Source organism: Nannobrachium achirus (genome assembly GCF_963921795.1).
Source record: "Nannobrachium achirus genome assembly, chromosome: 1".
NCBI lineage: Eukaryota > Metazoa > Chordata > Actinopteri > Myctophiformes > Myctophidae > Nannobrachium > Nannobrachium achirus.
In genome coordinates, this window is record NC_137810.1 from 52,931,751 (window position 1) to 52,953,782 (window position 22,032).

A 22,032-nucleotide genomic window follows, 5' to 3' on the forward strand; every position below is an offset into this window, starting at 1 on the left:
TTCTATTTTGGGCATGTCATAATAGTCAGATCTACAATATAGCAGATCTACAAGCTAACAATGCATTGAACTGGGGACCCCAGTCAATATACGATGGAAGTGTTAGCTAGACTGTAGTGGCGTTTCCATAAAGCCACTTTTTGCGCATTAACGGCTTATTCGCTAAATGTTTTTATGGAAACACTTCAAAATGCGAATAAACTTTCATTATCTGCAAAAAAAGTTATCCGCTTGGAGGAGGAGGATTTTGAGCCTTTATCGAATAAACTAAATGCGCAAAAGTGAATGGAAACGGGTCAGACAATAAATGCGAATAGATTATAACGTTCTAGGTCCATTTCCCCTGCCGCTTAACGTCCATGGTAGCGTTAGCCCACAAAACAAACCGGTTGTTTGTTACACACGGAGTGACATTCATTCAAACACTTCAGCTTAGAGTTGACCATTTAACATTTATTAGAAATAACGTATAACGTAACATTTATGCAATGATATTGCATTGAGTTTGGCAGATGGGCTCTGCTCTGATGATATACAGATTTATCTGTGTAAACGTAACATGACACAGAATCTGATATCTCAGACCCCCCAGAGCAGAGCATAAGTTACAGATGTACATGAAACATGAACTTCCAATTACATCATAAATTACATCACATAGAATAACCATCATACAATAATCGACATATCAAACAATCATAGAATAACCATAGTACAATCAACATTTCATTATACCACAATCATAGAATAACCATGGTACGATCCCATGTTATCCTATCACGGAGCATCCATACAACTGAAGCTAATGCCACAGGGAGGAGGCCGGGGAGGTGGAGGATTTTTCTAACACACATCACACAACCTGCTTCGACAGCTGAACATGAAGAATGAGCAGTGAGCAGAGGCTGCTTATAAGGACTACACTGAGCAAAGAGGGCGTGTGTGAAGTAGCTTGTAGCGAATGAGAATGAACGTGGGCGTATGAATTAATTAGCTGTTAGCGAATGAAGAGGGGGGGTTCGGGTTATATCTAGACTCTAACTTCCGTGTCCAAATGAACTACGCTGCGCTAGATTTCATTCAAACACTTCAGCTTAGAGTTGACCATTTAACATTTATTAGAAATAACGTATAACGTAACATTTATGCAATGATATTGCATTGAGTTTGGCAGATGGGCTCTGCTCTGATGATATACAGATTTATCTGTGTAAACGTAACATGACACAGAATCTGATATCTCAGACCCCCAACACTCACTCACATGCTGTGAGCATAATCCATGCAGAGCCACATCTTTAATATGAATGAGATAAGATAAATAAGTGAATGAAATGTGGTAGAACGCTATATAGGGTTTATTTCCGATGAAATAACGTCATGAGTGCAGTGTCCCATTTCCATTACACGAGGAGCCTTATGCCCTCCTCATCTAGACCGTTATTATCGTAGATGAGGATTAATGGAAATCTATCAAATAAGACTAGCAATAGACAAGCATGTCTAATTTTCTTCATATGCAAGGTCCGATGACCCAGCCCTACCACTCATGTGATAACTCAGTACCGACCCGAGACATCATATGAATAGATCGGCAAACCATGTTCTCGTAGAAAACAGATTTGATATGAACAAAATATTCTATCTAGTGATCTAGCTATGTGTAATTTCCTTCATGTCGTCATCCGAGCGCTCGAGATGACGCCCCATTCATGTGGACCCTGTTTCAGGCACTGATCCTGATACAGCCAGATGAATTATTAGGGCAGACCATGCTCCGGCGAGTCATATCTGACATGAAGAAAATATGCTATCTAAGAAACTACTGTAATAAGTGCGTAATAGCAAACCTTGATCTCCGGCGAGACATGGCAACCCTTGAACTCCGGCGAGAACATATATCTGTCATGAATAAATTGTAAAAATACGTAATGGCCTTCGCATAACCACCGAACCCGAACCCCCAACCCACACTACGGCAGGAGTATAAGATGACCAATTAACAAAGAATATCATGCCATCTGATTGATAGATTACCATTAGTTAATGCTCGTGCTTTCTGAGATGCAAGATCTCGTGCCTTAAGCCGATATATCGCTTGAAAGCTTCAGACCGCCAACGTCTGACCAACGCTTCAGTGCTTGATGACAAGTACACCCCCTGGACATGCCCCAATATGACGCAGGGACTTACCCCCGATCCAACCCTTGATGCTGACTAGCAGGGAGGGACTGGGATAAATAATGAACCTCCTGAATTATTTGCTACTTGATTACGAGTTAACACTCATTTTTAGCTGAAGAATCTCAGCCGCATTAAAATGAAGAATCGTAGCAGCAGATGCCAATGTCCTGTGGATTTAATGGATGATGAACCAGGGATGCTGCCGAGTTCCGCTTGGGGCAAATCCACATCTCCGGCACGCCGAACACGGCCTGGCAGCGAACGCAGCCCTTGACGTGGCCTTCCCGGTATCCGTGAAGATGAGATCAACCTCCAGGATTTAGACATCATTGCAGGTAGCGGGACATAGAGGAATGACAGAAAAACAGCGGTATCAGATCTTATGACAAATAAGACAAATTACGAGAGCCTCCATTATCAAACTTCCCACCGCATGGAGAATTTACTGGTGCCTACATTTATATGCCACAAAGTAAGACCTTCATTACCATACTTATCGTACGCCGAAGAGACTGAACTCCTGCAGGGCAGAAATGAAAGCTTCCCCACTACAAAAGATGGTGCAGGCTAATTCCTGGAGACCGTCAGAATCCATTAAATGATATGCTGCAACTTCACCGAACAACCGTAAATATCGAGGATATCAGGTTAGCTTGACGACTCAAGCAAGACATAAACCATTGACCTCCAGAACCATTTAGTTTAGGCTCTTTGCCGCACCTGATTTCCAACCAAATGCTACATGCAGCTGAGTAAACCAGACTATTTTTCTAACACACATCACACAACCTGCTTCGACAGCTGAACATGAAGAATGAGCAGTGAGCAGAGGCTGCTTATAAGGACTACACTGAGCAAAGAGGGCGTGTGTGAAGTAGCTTGTAGCGAATGAGAATGAACGTGGGCGTATGAATTAATTAGCTGTTAGCGAATGAAGAGGGGGGGGTTCGGGTTATATCTAGACTCTAACTTCCGTGTCCAAATGAACTACGCTGCGCTAGATCGGACCGTGTGTAAATTCCTCCCGTTTTCACCTCCCGGAGTCAAGCCATCGGTGGCGAACCCTTCCTCATCACACGGTGCTGCGTGCCTGAAGTGCCCAATCTACAAGCACACAGCAGCTCGCATCCACGTCTCCGCGCCGCGTTGTGAGCTCGCAGATCGGCCACCTGACCTTCCAGAGGACGCTGAAACTGGATGAGCAGTGAGCACTGTGCAGCGACGCGACCGCGGTTTTCCCGGTGAACCGGTAGCTTTATGTATTGAGAGGAACTCTTGCCAATTTCGTAAGAGACTTGTCGCCAATTGTAATATATTTAAAAGTTAATTGGGGCCATGATGATGACTGATAACCCCTTCTTCCCACTACTAGACAGCGACCGAGTCACAGCAGTCAGACGTGCAGACGGTGCAGTGCTCAGGTTCGGTCTGAAAAAAATCAGCCCGATCAACTCTTGCGAGTTGCGACCGTCGCTAATTCGAATGACACCCGCAAATGGAAACATGCTAAATTCGCTTTGTCTTAATGCGTATTTCTGATAATTCGCTTCCCTAATTCGAATATGTTTATGGAAACGCCACTTGTGACATGTATTGTCGATATCTATAATTCAATGCATGTTTCGAACTTGTAAGTGACTTTGTATAAGTTATTAGTGTCTGCTAAATGCCTAAATTTTGAATTGTATGCGCGTTTACGATTAGAGATAATTATTTTCTATATTTTCCAAAGTGAGATATTGACCCAAAACCAACTCATACATTTTGCAGCCCAGGGAGGAGCTATTTTTGGAATATCAATTCCTAACTAGAAATACTGTTCTGTTCCTACGAAAAAGTGTGGGCTCGCTAACTCTCATGTGAAGCTCAACCAATGTCTTTTTAGACACAATAAGCCGTCAATTTCTTTGTTACTATTTACACCAGTAAGACTCCCTAATCGGGAGATAAGCAACCGTCAGGTCACATGTATACACAAATTGAGTGTTCCATGTTTGGCATGGATGGGGGCAACATTGGGGAAGATATGAGAAGGGAGAGAAACGGTATGAGTAGGGAGCAGTGTCCCCCAAAAATGTGGACGGATCCATGTTGATGACATGACTGTAGACATACTGTGTATTGTTTTTGGTGATTTTAGGGCAAAATCTGTAGGAGCAGTGTCCAAAAATGTGTTTTTTCAAAATCGGCCTGAAGGTGGCGCTATTTGGGACAGATAAAATGTGGACGGATCCATGTTGATGACATGACAGTAGACATACTGTGTATTTTTTTGGGTGATTTTAGGGCAAAATCTGTAGGAGCAGTGTCCAAAAATGTGTTTGTAAAAATCGGCCTGAAGGTGGCGCTATTTGGGACAGATTCATGTTGATGGGATGAGTGTAGACATACTGTGTAGCGATGTGCCTGATTTTAGGGCAAAAATTGTAGGAGCAGTGGCCAAAAATGTGTTTTACAAATCGGCCTGAAGGTGGCGCAATATGGGACATATCCAAGGTGATGAAATGAGTGTAGACATACTGTGTAGCGATTTGCGTGATTTTAGGGCAAAAATTGTAGGAGCAGTGTCCACAAATATGTTTTGCAAGAATCGGCCTCATGGTGGCGCTAGAAGAGGGCCATGTGACAAATGAGGGGTGGGGTGTCGGCGTTGCCTTGGCGGACAAATAGGTACCGGCCCCGGCTCTCCCGGACGCTCCTAGCCCGAGTTAGGGCATTTTATGTGAGCTGCAGTGGAGGGGGTCCTCCACTGGGGGCGTCACCACTTTTGCATCCGTTCTGGAGCACCAGGAGTGGGTGGTCCCCGGGAATTCCCCGTGAGCAGCCCCGTTGGGGTGGTCATTTGGTCATTTTTGCACATTTGGTCATTTTTTACACTTGGGGGTCCCCCAGGGTGCTGGGGGTCCCTGGAGCTCCGGGGGTCCTTGGAGGTTGTAGTTTGGCAGGTAAGGAGTGTGTGTGCAAAATGTGGCATGGATGGGGGCAACGGTTGTGGAGATATGAGCAGGGCAAAAGTGTGACGTGTGACGTGTGACACCTGGGGGTCCCCCAGGGACCTGGGGGTCCCTGGAGCTGCGGGGGTCCTTGGAGGTTGTAGTTTGGCAGGTAAGGAGTGTGTGTGCAAAATTTGGCATGGATGGGGGCAACGGTTGTGGAGATATGAGCAGGGCAAAAGTGTGACTCACTCACTCACTCACTCACTCACGGACGGACAGCCGGTGGAGGTTTTGGTAGTAAATGCGACCTGGCGGTCGCAACTAGCCCCCATAAGTCACGTCTGCCCATGAAAGATTGCGGTTCATCTTGGGAATGGGCTTAGTTAGTCTAAAAATACATATTTAGCCACTTGCATGCATGCCGTTAAAATCACTAAAACAATAAAAAGAAGTAAATGAAACCTTTTTACACTCATCTTTTCTTTTCAAATCTAAAATTTGAACCCTTGTTGTAAAAAACCCAAGTTGTCCTTTAAGCACCACATGATAGAACACCACACCAAACCAGGTATGAGTAGCAGACTCCAGTCGTTGACACTCCTTCATAGGTGAATAGAACAACTTCTGTGGAATCCATCAATAGCTCAAGTGAAGATGTAAAATCTATTTGGCATTTCACTCTATGCACGTTGATATCTCATAAAGGTAATGGGAGACCACTGCACATTTACTTTGGAAAGTAAAATATTAACCGTAAAGGTGAGGTAAAAGCACACACCAACATATTTGTGTATCGTAAAGGACAATATGATGTGTTATTACATTCAAAAGGGTTTCCTGTGGTTGACTGAAATGACCACACACACAGTACTCTACTAAAGAAGATCCAAAAACACATATTGACTTTGAATGTTTGTCTTTATTTGAGTGTGCCAACCATTATTTACATGTAACAAAGCAATAAAGGAATTACACACTGTTATGCCCCATGTTACGAACCAAGGGTTATGAATGCAAATTAAATTGAGGCTTTATTTACAAAAAAGCAATGACAAATTAATGTGATTAGTAGAAAATGGAATTAACAAAATCAACAAAAAGTTTGAGATAAAGGCAACTGAAGATAACTGAAGGGTGACTGAAGTAACAAATCAAAAGAAATTTCACTCAAAAAGAAAATATCTACGAAAATAGGGATGTCCTGCCTCATACAATGTATTAACATTGATATTTTGTTAAAACTGTCTTGTAATAATAGCTCATGTACCCTCCTTCAAGCCAATTCCAGCAGGGTACGTAGAGTGGACAACAGAGACCATGACAGACAACAAAGACCATACAGGAAACATCACAACAGCCCATCAGAAATGCTAAACAACACAAAGCATGATGGGATAGATGGCTTTGCAAGAGAAGAGAATAATTAGTATCTCTGAATGTGTGACAAAATGGTGATTTCTCTGCTTAAGGTTTTTAACTTGACTTCAGATCGATGAGCTGTAGTTTCAAAACTATTCACTCAATCTAATTAACACATATATAATTATGTGTGTGATTTTCTGTTTTCATATGAAATGAAAAAATAAAAAATACTATATACTATATGTAGTGATACGCAGAAGTGGAGATTGAACCCGGGACTCCCACTCGCCAGTCCAACGCACAACCAGTCGTGCTAATAGGGCTGAGCCCGATTAGCAGGGCTGTTGTCGCTGGTTCATGGCTGGTACTAACTGTGGGGGCTACAATCACCCCCTGATCTTTGGAGCGCACCCTCGCGCTTCACACTTCACGCCGCGGACCGCCGCACACGACGTGGACCTGTCCCTCACGCGAGGATATCACGCTCCTTACCCTGCCGACAACGCCAGATTGTGGTGATACGCGGAAGCGGGGATTGAACCCGGGACTCCCACTCGCCATTCCAATGCACAACCAGTCGTGCTAATAGGGCTGAGCCCGATTAGCAGGGCTGTTGTCGCTGGTTCATGGCTGGGTGCTACATATAGTTATTTTATTTTAATACATATGTGACGTTACCTGACAATTAGTTGACTTTTGGTGAAAATATATCGGTACTGGTTAATATATGTTTCGGAAATTAAGAGTTGGACAATATCAGTCAATATCAGACATCCCTAAACTTAACCAAAAATATCTACCTCCTTAACTTAAACAATACTCATTATTAGAGTCGTTACAGTTGATAGGCCATTAAAGTCACTCAAGAACATAAAGTAATCCCTAATCCTTCAGAACAATGAAAGGGTTTCTCCCATGTGTTAGAGAAGTGTTTTCCACACTGATCACATCCATAGGGTTTCTCCCCCGTGTGAATTCTCTGGTGTGTTTTAAGATTCGACATTTTTGAGAAGTGTTGTCCACACTCATCACATCCATAGGGTTTCTCTCCAGTGTGAATTCTCTGATGGATTTTGAGGGTGGACATACGAGAGAAGTGTTGTCCACACTGATCACACCCGTATGGTTTCTCTCCAGTGTGAATTTTCTGGTGGCTTTTATGGTGGGCAATTTGAGAGAAGTGTTGTCCACATTGATCGCATCCATATGGTTTCTCTCCAGTGTGAATTCTCTGGTGGCTTTTAAGGCTGGACAAGTGTGAGAAGTGTTGTCCACAATGATCACATCCATATGGTTTCTCTCCTGTGTGAATTCTCTGGTGGTGTTTAAGGCTGTCCAATCTAAAGAAGTGTTGTCCACATTGATCACATCCATATAGTTTCTCTCCAGTGTGAATTCTCTGGTGGATTTTAAGGCTGGACAAGAGTGAGAAGTGTTGTCCACAATGATCACATCCATATGGTTTCTCTCCTGTGTGAATTCTCTGGTGGTTTTTAAGGCTGGACGATATAGAGAAGTGTTGTCCACACTCATCACATCCATGTGGTTTCTCTCCAGTGTGAATTCTCTGGTGTATTTTAAGCTTGGAGATGCTCGGGAAGTGTTTCCCACACTGATCACAGGAGTGTTGTTTTTGCTTAGCCAACCTTCTTTTTTCATTCACCTCTGGTAGGACAGGGAGGCCGGGATGATGATGCAACACTAGATTGGAAACAAAGACAAGGATTGTTGAGAGGTACAGTAAATCATCTTGTTAAGTTGTTAAAGGATAACTTCAACACATCTTCATATAATTAGTCCTCACAAATGTTCACAATGAAATAGCACAATATTTAAAAAAAAAAGTAATACTTTAATACTTTGCATTAATTGTTGATGAACTGTGGTGCATGAAATAAATTCCCTCCATCTAATTTACATCAAAGCTACAATGAAACAACATGTGAGATTGTGAATTAAACAAATACAGAGGAAACCCAACAGGGTAAAGGGAGGTAGAGTAAGTAACATACCAAGTTCTTTGTTTTCCTCCTGTTCAGCAGAGTTGAGTTTGAGAGAGTTCATCTTATCCTGAAGTCTGGAGTCCACAGATCTGATGAGAAATGATTGATATCCTGGAAGACTTGTGGAAAAATGTCACAGACCAAGTCTTCTTATACTAGAGAGTCTGGGGTGAAACACTAACTGCTCTGAATGATTGGCCAACGACAACAATAGAACCATCTCTCCACCAATCACAATCTAGCATACTATGCTCTCCCCCCAGACATGCTCTGTGCAACCTCCTACAAAAGTGGTAACAACATTTATCTATCTATGACAAAAATAAAAATATATTAACTATGTTTAATTTCCAAATAATAGTATCAGTTGGTAAGATCGACAATATAAGGCTCCACAGAACACAGAAGTTATCAAGTACATGACTTTAGAACATTTAGAACTTAAAAACATAAACCATAAAGTTGAAAGGGTAATGAAAGCCTATGCTGCCCTACAAAGCAAACAAGCAGTGTAGGTTTTTGGACACACCAACGTATTGGCGTATCACCAGTAAGACTCCCTAATCGGGAGATAAGCGACCGTTGGTCGCTTATCTCCACAAATAGGCCAAAAGTTTGTTTTACCAATTATCAAGACATACGGGCAGTTGACAGTTTGCCATGGTTACTCATTGAAGTTGAATCTCCATATATGGAGATAACCTACGCATCACACTAAGTCTGACCTCACCAGCCCATATTTGGGCATGAGCAACTTATGTCTCCATATATGGAGATATGATGACATCACACAGTCCTCAGCCGATGATGTGGCGTGATGTCATACAATACACAAACGAGCCCTACTGTATACAAGGGGCAATTCTTGCCAGGAAAGAAGCATTTCTTCGACTCAGACCTTATCGCCAGGGTTGGCTTATAGCAGCTGTCGGTAGGACCATATATGGATTCTGTTAGTGTGGATCTCCTAACAGGGCATCATCTGGGATACAATCCCTTTTATGCCCATATATGGAGATCCCTAACAGAATCCCTTTCATGCACATATATGGAGATCCCTAACAGAATCCCTTTTATGCCCATATATGGAGATCCCTAACAGCATCCCTTTTATGCCCATATATGGAGATCACTAACAGCTAACAGAATCCCTTTTATGCCCATATATGGAGATCCCTAACAGAATCCCTTTTATGCCCATATATGGAGATCCCTAACAGAATCCCTTTTATGCCCATATATGGAGATCCCTAACAGAATCCCTTTTATGCCCATATATGGAGATCCCTAACAGAATCCCTTTTATGCCCAGTTGGTTGCTAGGGTAAAAAAACATGGTTGCTATGGTAAACAGTTGGTTGCTAGGGTAAACAGTTGGTTGCTAGGGTAAAACCATGGTTGCTAAGGTGGCTGCTAACGTACACTAACAGACCAGCAACAACAGACTGTTGCCACAGCAACGTACACAAAGGTTTGTTTACACATGTGGTGTGATGTCATACTGAAGATATGACATCACACCGTACACAAACAAAGGTGTGACGTGTGACGTGACGGACGGACGGACGGACGGCCGGTGGAGGTTTTCATAGTAAACTGCTCCCTGACGGTCGCAACAAAGGACATTACAAAGTGTTATTGCATTCCAAAGTGTATGGGACATATACAATCAATTAAGTGAATACATTTACAGTGTCAACAGGATTCAACAATCTGAGTAATATAGAAGCACATAATATCAATATAAAAATGTTAAAGCAGGAGTTTTTTTTTGTTTTTTTCCCTCTTATCTATCTTTTCTTACGTCTCTGTAACTTTGTAAATAACTGTATACTGCTGTGCTTCTACTGGACAACTGAATTTCCCCCTTGGGATAATAAAGGTATCTATCTATCTATCTAAAGGTGAAATAACTTCTAGTTGAGTTGCACGTTTTAATGTATCTTTACGTGGAAAATGGAAAATCCCTTCATGCACTTGGAAACCTATACAAGTCATTTACATGTTACACTGTCATTTACATGTTAAACAACTCTATCAATGTCCCCATGCGTGAAAGAGAGTCTCTCAGCTTTCATGTTGTTATTCAGGCAGAGCCATTAAGACACATTCATGGCCATTCAAGTTCCTAGAAACTTATGTGTACTAGAAGTAAAGATACTTCATGTGTACATGATTGCTCTGAATTCCTTCAGAACAATAACAACCTGGTGTGGTCAAGAACACATGCAACAAAATAAAACATAAATAATACAATTTACAACTAATTATGTTCAGAATATGTGATAGGCCTACAGTCATTTTAAATGGAATGTGTAAAACTGAGCATACCCACAGAGCTCTTATTAACCACACACTACAGACTGAATTAATTAATTTCTGATCAACGCTGCCGGGATCACAATCAACACAACAGTAGAAATGTAAGTAAAGGCCTTGGCCTTGAATGTGTCTTAATTGTACACAAGCTGAAAGTCCAACTGAGGAGTTTCTACAGTACATAATATACCGTTTCAACAGCTTTTCTAGTTCATTATTGGAGTCATTAAGGTTTTAAGGCATTAAGGAACCCATAACCCTTCAGAACAATATAACTGTATGACTACATATACAGTTATTTATGTCTGTGAGTAACACTAAAATATCTAGTACACTATCAATTCATTTTTTTCTATATAGCATAGTCACAATGATGATTTCATTTTTACTAGGACAAATGACATTGCCATTCATGCATATGTATTGGGCATTTAAGGTTCTACAATGATATTTTTAGTTAGGCAATCATAATAATAGCATTTCTGCTGGTCCGAATGTCAATTAAAGAAATCAACAATCACATTCTATTAGAAACTGTATTTCAAGTTATCTATTCTTAAAGTTCTATTCCTCCTGAAGTCAAAACTAAATTAAGATATCTTTAATAGGCCTACAAGTGGCCATTGTAACCCCGCTTTTCTATTTTGGGCATGTCATAATAGTCAGATCTACAATATATATATACACAATATAGCAGATCTACAAGCTAACAATGCTTTGAACTGTTAAGATGTACAATTTTAATGTACCACTTAGAAAGCTATACAAAGGTAATGGGGGGACACTTAACAAATTATCTTTGAATTTGTAATGATTCCCGCTATTCATTCTGCATATTGTTCTGACATTTACATAACATCTATCATTGTGTTTTTATTCAAGCAGAGCCAGACACATTCAAGGCCATTTAAGTTCCTATAGAAACTTCATTTGTACATGATTGCTCCGAATTCCTTCAGAACAATACAACCTGGTGTGGTGAAGGACACATGCTAAAAAAAAGACATATAGTAGGATATATTGGACACATTATCCAACGTGTTAGAATGTCTACAGAACAGCTTTTCTAGTTCATTATTGGAGTCATTAAGGTTTTAAGGAATCCCTAACCCTTCAGAACAATAGAACTGTACGACTTAAATATACAGTTAATTATGTCGGTGAGTAACACTAAAATAACTAGTACACTATCAGTAAATCGCTTTGGATTAAAAGCGTCTGCTAAATGTTAGCGGTCTTGTTCTTATCTAATATGAACAAAATTATAATCTACAGAACACTAGAGACATTTTCGACTGCAGTTTAAAGGACAGCTGAGTGTTAAAATGTTTTCATTTACTGTTTTCTATTATTTTAGGGATTTTAGTGTTTTGATTTCAGTGGGTGGGGGCATGCGTACAAGTGGCTAAATATGTATTTTTAGACACACTAAGCAGTCAATTTCTTTGTTACTATTTACACCAGCCCCCATAAGTCACGTCTGCCCATGAAAGATTGCGGTTCATTTTGGGAATGGACTTATTGTGTCTAAAAAGACATATTTAGCCACTTGCATGCATGCCCCCATCAAAATCGTTAAAATCACTAAAACGATAGAAAGAAGTAAATGAAAACATTTTTACTTTCATCTTTTCTTTTCAATAATGACTATCTAAAATGTGAACCCTTGTTGTAAAAAACCCAAGTTTTCCTTTAAGCACCGCATGATAGAACACCACACCAAACCAGGTATGAGTAGCAGACTCCAGTCGTTGACACGCCTTCATAGGTGAATAGAACAACTTCTGTGGAATCCATCAATAGCTCAAGTGAAGATGTAAAATCTATTTGGCATTTCACTTTATGCACTTTGTAATTCAATGCATGTTTCGAACTTGTAAGTGACTTTGTATAAGTTATTAGTGTCTGCTAAATGCCTAAATTTTGAATTGTATGCGCGTTTACGATTAGAGATAATTATTTTCTATATTTTCCAAAGTGAGATATTGACCCAAAACCAACTCATACATTTTGCAGCCCAGGGAGGAGCTATTTTTGGAATATCAATTCCTAACTAGAAATACTGTTCTGTTCCTACGAAAAAGTGTGGGCTCGCTAACTCTCATGTGAAGCTCAACCAATGTCTTTTTAGACACAATAAGCCGTCAATTTCTTTGTTACTATTTACACCAGTAAGACTCCCTAATCGGGAGATAAGCAACCGTCAGGTCACATGTATACACAAATTGAGTGTTCCATGTTTGGCATGGATGGGGGCAACATTGGGGAAGATATGAGAAGGGAGAGAAACGGTATGAGTAGGGAGCAGTGTCCCCCAAAAATGTGGACGGATCCATGTTGATGACATGACTGTAGACATACTGTGTATTGTTTTTGGTGATTTTAGGGCAAAATCTGTAGGAGCAGTGTCCAAAAATGTGTTTTTTCAAAATCGGCCTGAAGGTGGCGCTATTTGGGACAGATAAAATGTGGACGGATCCATGTTGATGACATGACAGTAGACATACTGTGTATTTTTTTGGGTGATTTTAGGGCAAAATCTGTAGGAGCAGTGTCCAAAAATGTGTTTGTAAAAATCGGCCTGAAGGTGGCGCTATTTGGGACAGATTCATGTTGATGGGATGAGTGTAGACATACTGTGTAGCGATGTGCCTGATTTTAGGGCAAAAATTGTAGGAGCAGTGGCCAAAAATGTGTTTTACAAATCGGCCTGAAGGTGGCGCAATATGGGACATATCCAAGGTGATGAAATGAGTGTAGACATACTGTGTAGCGATTTGCGTGATTTTAGGGCAAAAATTGTAGGAGCAGTGTCCACAAATATGTTTTGCAAGAATCGGCCTCATGGTGGCGCTAGAAGAGGGCCATGTGACAAATGAGGGGTGGGGTGTCGGCGTTGCCTTGGCGGACAAATAGGTACCGGCCCCGGCTCTCCCGGACGCTCCTAGCCCGAGTTAGGGCATTTTATGTGAGCTGCAGTGGAGGGGGTCCTCCACTGGGGGCGTCACCACTTTTGCATCCGTTCTGGAGCACCAGGAGTGGGTGGTCCCCGGGAATTCCCCGTGAGCAGCCCCGTTGGGGTGGTCATTTGGTCATTTTTGCACATTTGGTCATTTTTTACACTTGGGGGTCCCCCAGGGTGCTGGGGGTCCCTGGAGCTCCGGGGGTCCTTGGAGGTTGTAGTTTGGCAGGTAAGGAGTGTGTGTGCAAAATGTAACTTTGTAAATAACTGTATACTGCTGTGCTTCTACTGGACAACTGAATTTCCCCCTTGGGATAATAAAGGTATCTATCTATCTATCTAAAGGTGAAATAACTTCTAGTTGAGTTGCACGTTTTAATGTATCTTTACGTGGAAAATGGAAAATCCCTTCATGCACTTGGAAACCTATACAAGTCATTTACATGTTACACTGTCATTTACATGTTAAACAACTCTATCAATGTCCCCATGCGTGAAAGAGAGTCTCTCAGCTTTCATGTTGTTATTCAGGCAGAGCCATTAAGACACATTCATGGCCATTCAAGTTCCTAGAAACTTATGTGTACTAGAAGTAAAGATACTTCATGTGTACATGATTGCTCTGAATTCCTTCAGAACAATAACAACCTGGTGTGGTCAAGAACACATGCAACAAAATAAAACATAAATAATACAATTTACAACTAATTATGTTCAGAATATGTGATAGGCCTACAGTCATTTTAAATGGAATGTGTAAAACTGAGCATACCCACAGAGCTCTTATTAACCACACACTACAGACTGAATTAATTAATTTCTGATCAACGCTGCCGGGATCACAATCAACACAACAGTAGAAATGTAAGTAAAGGCCTTGGCCTTGAATGTGTCTTAATTGTACACAAGCTGAAAGTCCAACTGAGGAGTTTCTACAGTACATAATATACCGTTTCAACAGCTTTTCTAGTTCATTATTGGAGTCATTAAGGTTTTAAGGCATTAAGGAACCCATAACCCTTCAGAACAATATAACTGTATGACTACATATACAGTTATTTATGTCTGTGAGTAACACTAAAATATCTAGTACACTATCAATTCATTTTTTTCTATATAGCATAGTCACAATGATGATTTCATTTTTACTAGGACAAATGACATTGCCATTCATGCATATGTATTGGGCATTTAAGGTTCTACAATGATATTTTTAGTTAGGCAATCATAATAATAGCATTTCTGCTGGTCCGAATGTCAATTAAAGAAATCAACAATCACATTCTATTAGAAACTGTATTTCAAGTTATCTATTCTTAAAGTTCTATTCCTCCTGAAGTCAAAACTAAATTAAGATATCTTTAATAGGCCTACAAGTGGCCATTGTAACCCCGCTTTTCTATTTTGGGCATGTCATAATAGTCAGATCTACAATATATATATACACAATATAGCAGATCTACAAGCTAACAATGCTTTGAACTGTTAAGATGTACAATTTTAATGTACCACTTAGAAAGCTATACAAAGGTAATGGGGGGACACTTAACAAATGATCTTTGAATTTGTAATGATTCCCGCTATTCATTCTGCATATTGTTCTGACATTTACATAACATCTATCATTGTGTTTTTATTCAAGCAGAGCCAGACACATTCAAGGCCATTTAAGTTCCTATAGAAACTTCATTTGTACATGATTGCTCCGAATTCCTTCAGAACAATACAACCTGGTGTGGTGAAGGACACATGCTAAAAAAAAGACATATAGTAGGATATATTGGACACATTATCCAACGTGTTAGAATGTCTACAGAACAGCTTTTCTAGTTCATTATTGGAGTCATTAAGGTTTTAAGGAATCCCTAACCCTTCAGAACAATAGAACTGTACGACTTAAATATACAGTTAATTATGTCGGTGAGTAACACTAAAATAACTAGTACACTATCAGTAAATCGCTTTGGATTAAAAGCGTCTGCTAAATGTTAGCGGTCTTGTTCTTATCTAATATGAACAAAATTATAATCTACAGAACACTAGAGACATTTTCGACTGCAGTTTAAAGGACAGCTGAGTGTTAAAATGTTTTCATTTACTGTTTTCTATTATTTTAGGGATTTTAGTGTTTTGATTTCAGTGGGTGGGGGCATGCGTACAAGTGGCTAAATATGTATTTTTAGACACACTAAGCAGTCAATTTCTTTGTTACTATTTACACCAGCCCCCATAAGTCACGTCTGCCCATGAAAGATTGCGGTTCATTTTGGGAATGGACTTATTGTGTCTAAAAAGACATATTTAGCCACTTGCATGCATGCCCCCATCAAAATCGTTAAAATCACTAAAACGATAGAAAGAAGTAAATGAAAACATTTTTACTTTCATCTTTTCTTTTCAATAATGACTATCTAAAATGTGAACCCTTGTTGTAAAAAACCCAAGTTTTCCTTTAAGCACCGCATGATAGAACACCACACCAAACCAGGTATGAGTAGCAGACTCCAGTCGTTGACACGCCTTCATAGGTGAATAGAACAACTTCTGTGGAATCCATCAATAGCTCAAGTGAAGATGTAAAATCTATTTGGCATTTCACTTTATGCACTTTGATATCTCAAAAAGGTAACAGGGAAACCACTGCACATTTACTTTGGAAAGTAAAATATTAACCGTGAAGGTGAGGTAAAATAAATGTCTATAACTAACCTTTTTGGACACATCAACATATTTGTGCATCGCAAAGGACAATAAGATGTGTTATTACATTCAAAGGGGTTTCCTGTGGTTGACAGAAATTATCACACCCAGAGTACTATATTATAAAGAAGCTCCAAAAACACATATTGACTTTGAATGTTTGTCTTTATTTGTGTTTGCATAACAATTAATATCCAAAGAACAGCCCATCAGAAATGATAAACAACACAAAGCATGGTATCTCAGGTGTGACAAAATGGTGATTTCTCTGCTTACGGTTTTAACTTGACTTCAGAGTCTGTAGTTCAATCAATCAAATTAACCAATATATAATTATTTTGATGTGATTTTCCGTTTTCATATGAAAAAAAAACTAAGAGTTGGACAATATCGGTTATCGGTAAAAACAAATCCACCAGAGAAGTAAAGTCAATATCGGACATCCCTAAAAATAACCAAACAATATAATACCTCCTTAACTTAAACAATACTCATGATTAGAGTCATTAAGGTTGATGTGCCAAGTCACCCGAGAACATAAAGGAATCCCTAATCCTTCAGAACAATGAAAGGGTTTCTCCCATGCGTTGAGTTTCTGGTGGCTTTTAAGGCCCTTCATTTTAGAGAAAGAAGTAGTGTCCAAATTGATCACACATCCATATGGTCTCTCTCTGTGTGAATGCGTTGGTGGCGTTTAAGGTCTTTCTTTTCACCGAAAAGTTGTCCACACTGATCACATAGTGTTTCTCTCCAGTGTGAATTCTCTGGTGGATTTTAAGGGTGGACAAGGTAAAGAAGTGTTGTCCAGACTGGTCACAGCCATAGGGTTTTCTCATGTGTGAATTCTCTGGTGGCTTTTAAGACCGGACAAGTCAGAGAAATGTCGTCCACACTGATCACAGCCATATGGTTTCTCTCCAGTGTGGATTCTCTGGTGGGTTTTAAGTATGTCCAATCTAGAGAAGTGTTGTCCACAATGATCACATCCATAGGGTTTCTCTCCAGTGTGAATTCTCTGATGTATTTTGAGGGTGGACATACGAGAGAAATGTTGTCCACAATGATCACATCCATATGGTTTCTCTCCTGTGTGAATTCTCTGGTGTATTTTAAGCTTGGACAAGTCGGAGAAATGTTGTCCACACTGATCACAGCCATATGGTTTCTCTCCTGTGTGAATTCTCTGGTGGGTTTTAAGGCTAGACAAGTGTGAGAAGTGTTGTCCACACTGATCACATCCATAGGGTTTCTCTCCAGTGTGAATTATCTGATGGATTTTGAGGGTGGACATACGAGAGAAGTGTTGTCCACACTGATCACACCCATATGGTTTCTCTCCGGTGTGAATTTTCTGGTGGCTTTTAAGGTGGGCAATTTGAGAGAAGTGTTGTCCACATTGATCGCATCCATATGGTTTCTCTCCGGTGTGAATCTTCTGGTGGCTTTTAAGGTGGGCAATTTGAGAGAAGTGTTGTCCACATTGATCGCATCCATATGGTTTCTCTCCTGTGTGAATTCTCTGGTGTATTTTAAGCTTGGACAAGTCGGAGAAATGTTGTCCACACTGATCACAGCCATATGGTTTCTCTCCTGTGTGAATTCTCTGGTGTATTTTAAGCTTGGAGATGGTCGGGAAGTGTTTCCCACACTGAACACAGGAGTGTTGTTTTTGCTTAGCCAACTTTCTTTTTTCATTCACCTCTGGTAGGACAGGGAGGCCGGGATGGTGATGCAACACTATGGAAACAAAGACAAGGATTGTTGAGAGGTAAATCATGTTGTTAAGTTGTTAAAGGATAACTTCAACACATCTTCATAAAAGTTGTCCTCACTAATGTTCACGATAAAATAGCACAATATTTTAACAACAAAAAAGTAATACCGTAATACTTTGCATTAATTGTTGATGAACTGTGGTGCATGAAATAAATTCCCTCCATATAATTGACATCAAAGCTACAATGAAACAACATGTGAGATTGTGAATTAAACAAATATAGAGGTAACCCAACAGGGTAAAGGGAGGTAGAGTAAGGAACATACCAAGTTCTTTGTTTTCCTCCTGATCAGCAGAGTTGAGTTTGAGAGAGTTCATCTTATCCGAAGTCTGGAGTCCACAGTCAGATCTGATCAGAAATTATTGATATCCTGGAAGACTTGTGGAGAAATGACACAGACCAACTCTTCTTATACTAGAGAGTCTGGGGTGAAACAGTAACTGCTCTGAATGATTGGCCAAAGACAATAATAGAACCATCTCTCCACCAATCACAATCTAGCATACTATGCTCCACCCCTCCCTCCTCCCCCAGACATGCTCTGTGCAACCTCCTACAAAAGTGGTAACAACATTTATCTATCTATGACAAAAATAAAAAATATATTAAATACTATGTTTAATTTTCCAAATGATAGTATCAGTTGGTAAGATCGACAATATAAGGCTTTACGGAACACAGAAGTTATCAAGTACCTGCCTTTAGAACATTTAGCACTTTAAAACATAAACCATAAAGTTGAAAGCCTATTCTGCCCTACAATGCAAACAAGCAGTGTAGGTTTTTGGACACACCAACGTATTTGCGTATCACAAAGGACATTACAAAGTGTTATTGCATTCCAAAGTGTATGGGACATATACAATCAATTACGTGAATACATTTACAGTGTCAACAGGATTCAACAATTTGAGTAATATAGAAGCACATAATATAATATAATTGTTTTAAAGCAGGAGTCAATAGAAATCCAAAAGAACAGACATTGTCAGGCTCAAAGCAGGAATCTCTAATCCTAAAGAAGAAGGGATGTAAATGTTCTCATTATTAACCCTTGTGTGGTGGAGAGGACACCAGGTCCAGGTCAAGTCTCACAGTGAAAGTCTAATCTACTTAAACCTTTGTTTTTTAAGCATTTTATCATTAAAGGTGAAATAACTTCTAGTTGAGATGCATGTTTTAATTTATCTCTGTTACGTGGAAAATGGAAAATCTGTACATGCACTTGGAAACCTATACAAGTCATTTACATGTTACACTGTCATTTACATGTTAAACAACTCTATCAATGTCCCCATGCGTGAAAGAGAGTCTCTCAGCTTTCATGTTGTTATTCAGGCAGAGCCATTAAGACACATTCATGGCCATTCAAGTTCCTAGAAACTTCCAAAGAGACTTCATGTGTACATGATTGCTCTGAATTCCTTCAGAACAATAACAACCTGGTGTGGTCAAGAACACATGCAACAAAATAAATAATAAATCATACAATTTACAACTAATTGTGTTCAGAATATATGATAGGCCTACATCACAGTCATTTTAAATGGAATGTCCATACCCACAGAGCTCCTATTAACCACACACTACAGACTGAATTAATTAATTTCTGATCAACGCTGCCGGGATCCCAGTCAACACAACAGTAGAAATGTAAGTAAAGTTTCTATGGGAACTTGAATGGCCTTGAATGTGTCTTAATTGTACACAAGCTGAAAGTCCAACTGAGGAGTTTCTACAGTACATAATATACCGTTTCAACAGCTTTTCTAGTTCATTATTGGAGTCATTAAGGTTTTAAGGCATTAAGGAATCCAAAACCCTTCAGAACAATATAACTGTATGACTACATATACATAGTTATTTATGTCTGTGAGTAACACTAAAATATCTAGTACACTATCAATTCAATTTTTTCTATATAGCATAGTCACAATGATGATTTCATTTTTACTAGGACAAATGACATTGCCATTCATGCATATGTATTGGGCATTTAAGGTTCTACAATGATATTTTTAGTTAGGCAATCATAATAATAGCATTTCTGCTGGTCCGAAAGGCAATTAAAGAAATCAACAATCACATTCTTACTAGGCCTATTAGAAACTGTATTTCAAGTTATCTATTCTTAAAGTTCTATTCCTCCTGAAGTCAAAACTAAATTAAGATATCTTTAATAGGCCTACAAGTGGCCATTGTAACCCTGTTTTTCTTTTTTGGGCATGTCATAATAGTCAGATCTACAATATATATATACACAATATAGCAGATCTACAAGCTAACAATGCTTTGAACTGTTAAGATGTACAATTTTAATGTACCACTTAGAAAGCTATACAAAGGTAATGGGGGGACACTTAACAAATGATCTTTGAATTTGTAATGATTCCCGCTATTCATTCTGCATATTGTTCTGACATTTACATAACATCTATCATTGTGTTTTTATTCAAGCAGAGCCAGACACATTCAAGGCCATTTAAGTTCCTATAGAAACTTCATTTGTACATGATTGCTCCGAATTCCTTCAGAACAATACAACCTGGTGTGGTGAAGGACACATGCTCAAAAAAAGACATATAGTAGGATATATTGGACACATTATCCAACGTGTTAGAATGTCTACAGAACAGCTTTTCTAGTTCATTATTGGAGTCATTAAGGTTTTAAGGAATCCCTAACCCTTCAGAACAATAGAACTGTACGACTTAAATATACAGTTAATTATGTCGGTGAGTAACACTAAAATAACTAGTACACTATCAGTAAATCGCTTTGGATTAAAAGCGTCTGCTAAATGTTAGCGGTCTTGTTCTTATCTAATATGAACAAAAGTATAATCTACAGAACACTAGAGACATTTTCGACTGCAGTTTAAAGGACAGCTGAGTGTTAAAATGTTTTCATTTACTGTTTTCTATTATTTTAGGGATTTTAGTGTTTTGATTTCAGTGGGTGGGGGCATGCGTACAAGTGGCTAAATATGTATTTTTAGACACACTAAGCAGTCAATTTCTTTGTTACTATTTACACCAGCCCCCATAAGTCACGTCTGCCCATGAAAGATTGCGGTTCATTTTGGGAATGGACTTATTGTGTCTAAAAAGACATATTTAGCCACTTGCATGCATGCCCCCATCAAAATCGTTAAAATCACTAAAACGATAGAAAGAAGTAAATGAAAACATTTTTACTTTCATCTTTTCTTTTCAATAATGACTATCTAAAATGTGAACCCTTGTTGTAAAAAACCCAAGTTTTCCTTTAAGCACCGCATGATAGAACACCACACCAAACCAGGTATGAGTAGCAGACTCCAGTCGTTGACACGCCTTCATAGGTGAATAGAACAACTTCTGTGGAATCCATCAATAGCTCAAGTGAAGATGTAAAATCTATTTGGCATTTCACTTTATGCACTTTGATATCTCAAAAAGGTAACAGGGAAACCACTGCACATTTACTTTGGAAAGTAAAATATTAACCGTGAAGGTGAGGTAAAATAAATGTCTATAACTAACCTTTTTGGACACATCAACATATTTGTGCATCGCAAAGGACAATAAGATGTGTTATTACATTCAAAGGGGTTTCCTGTGGTTGACAGAAATTATCACACCCAGAGTACTATATTATAAAGAAGCTCCAAAAACACATATTGACTTTGAATGTTTGTCTTTATTTGTGTTTGCATAACAATTAATATCCAAAGAACAGCCCATCAGAAATGATAAACAACACAAAGCATGGTATCTCAGGTGTGACAAAATGGTGATTTCTCTGCT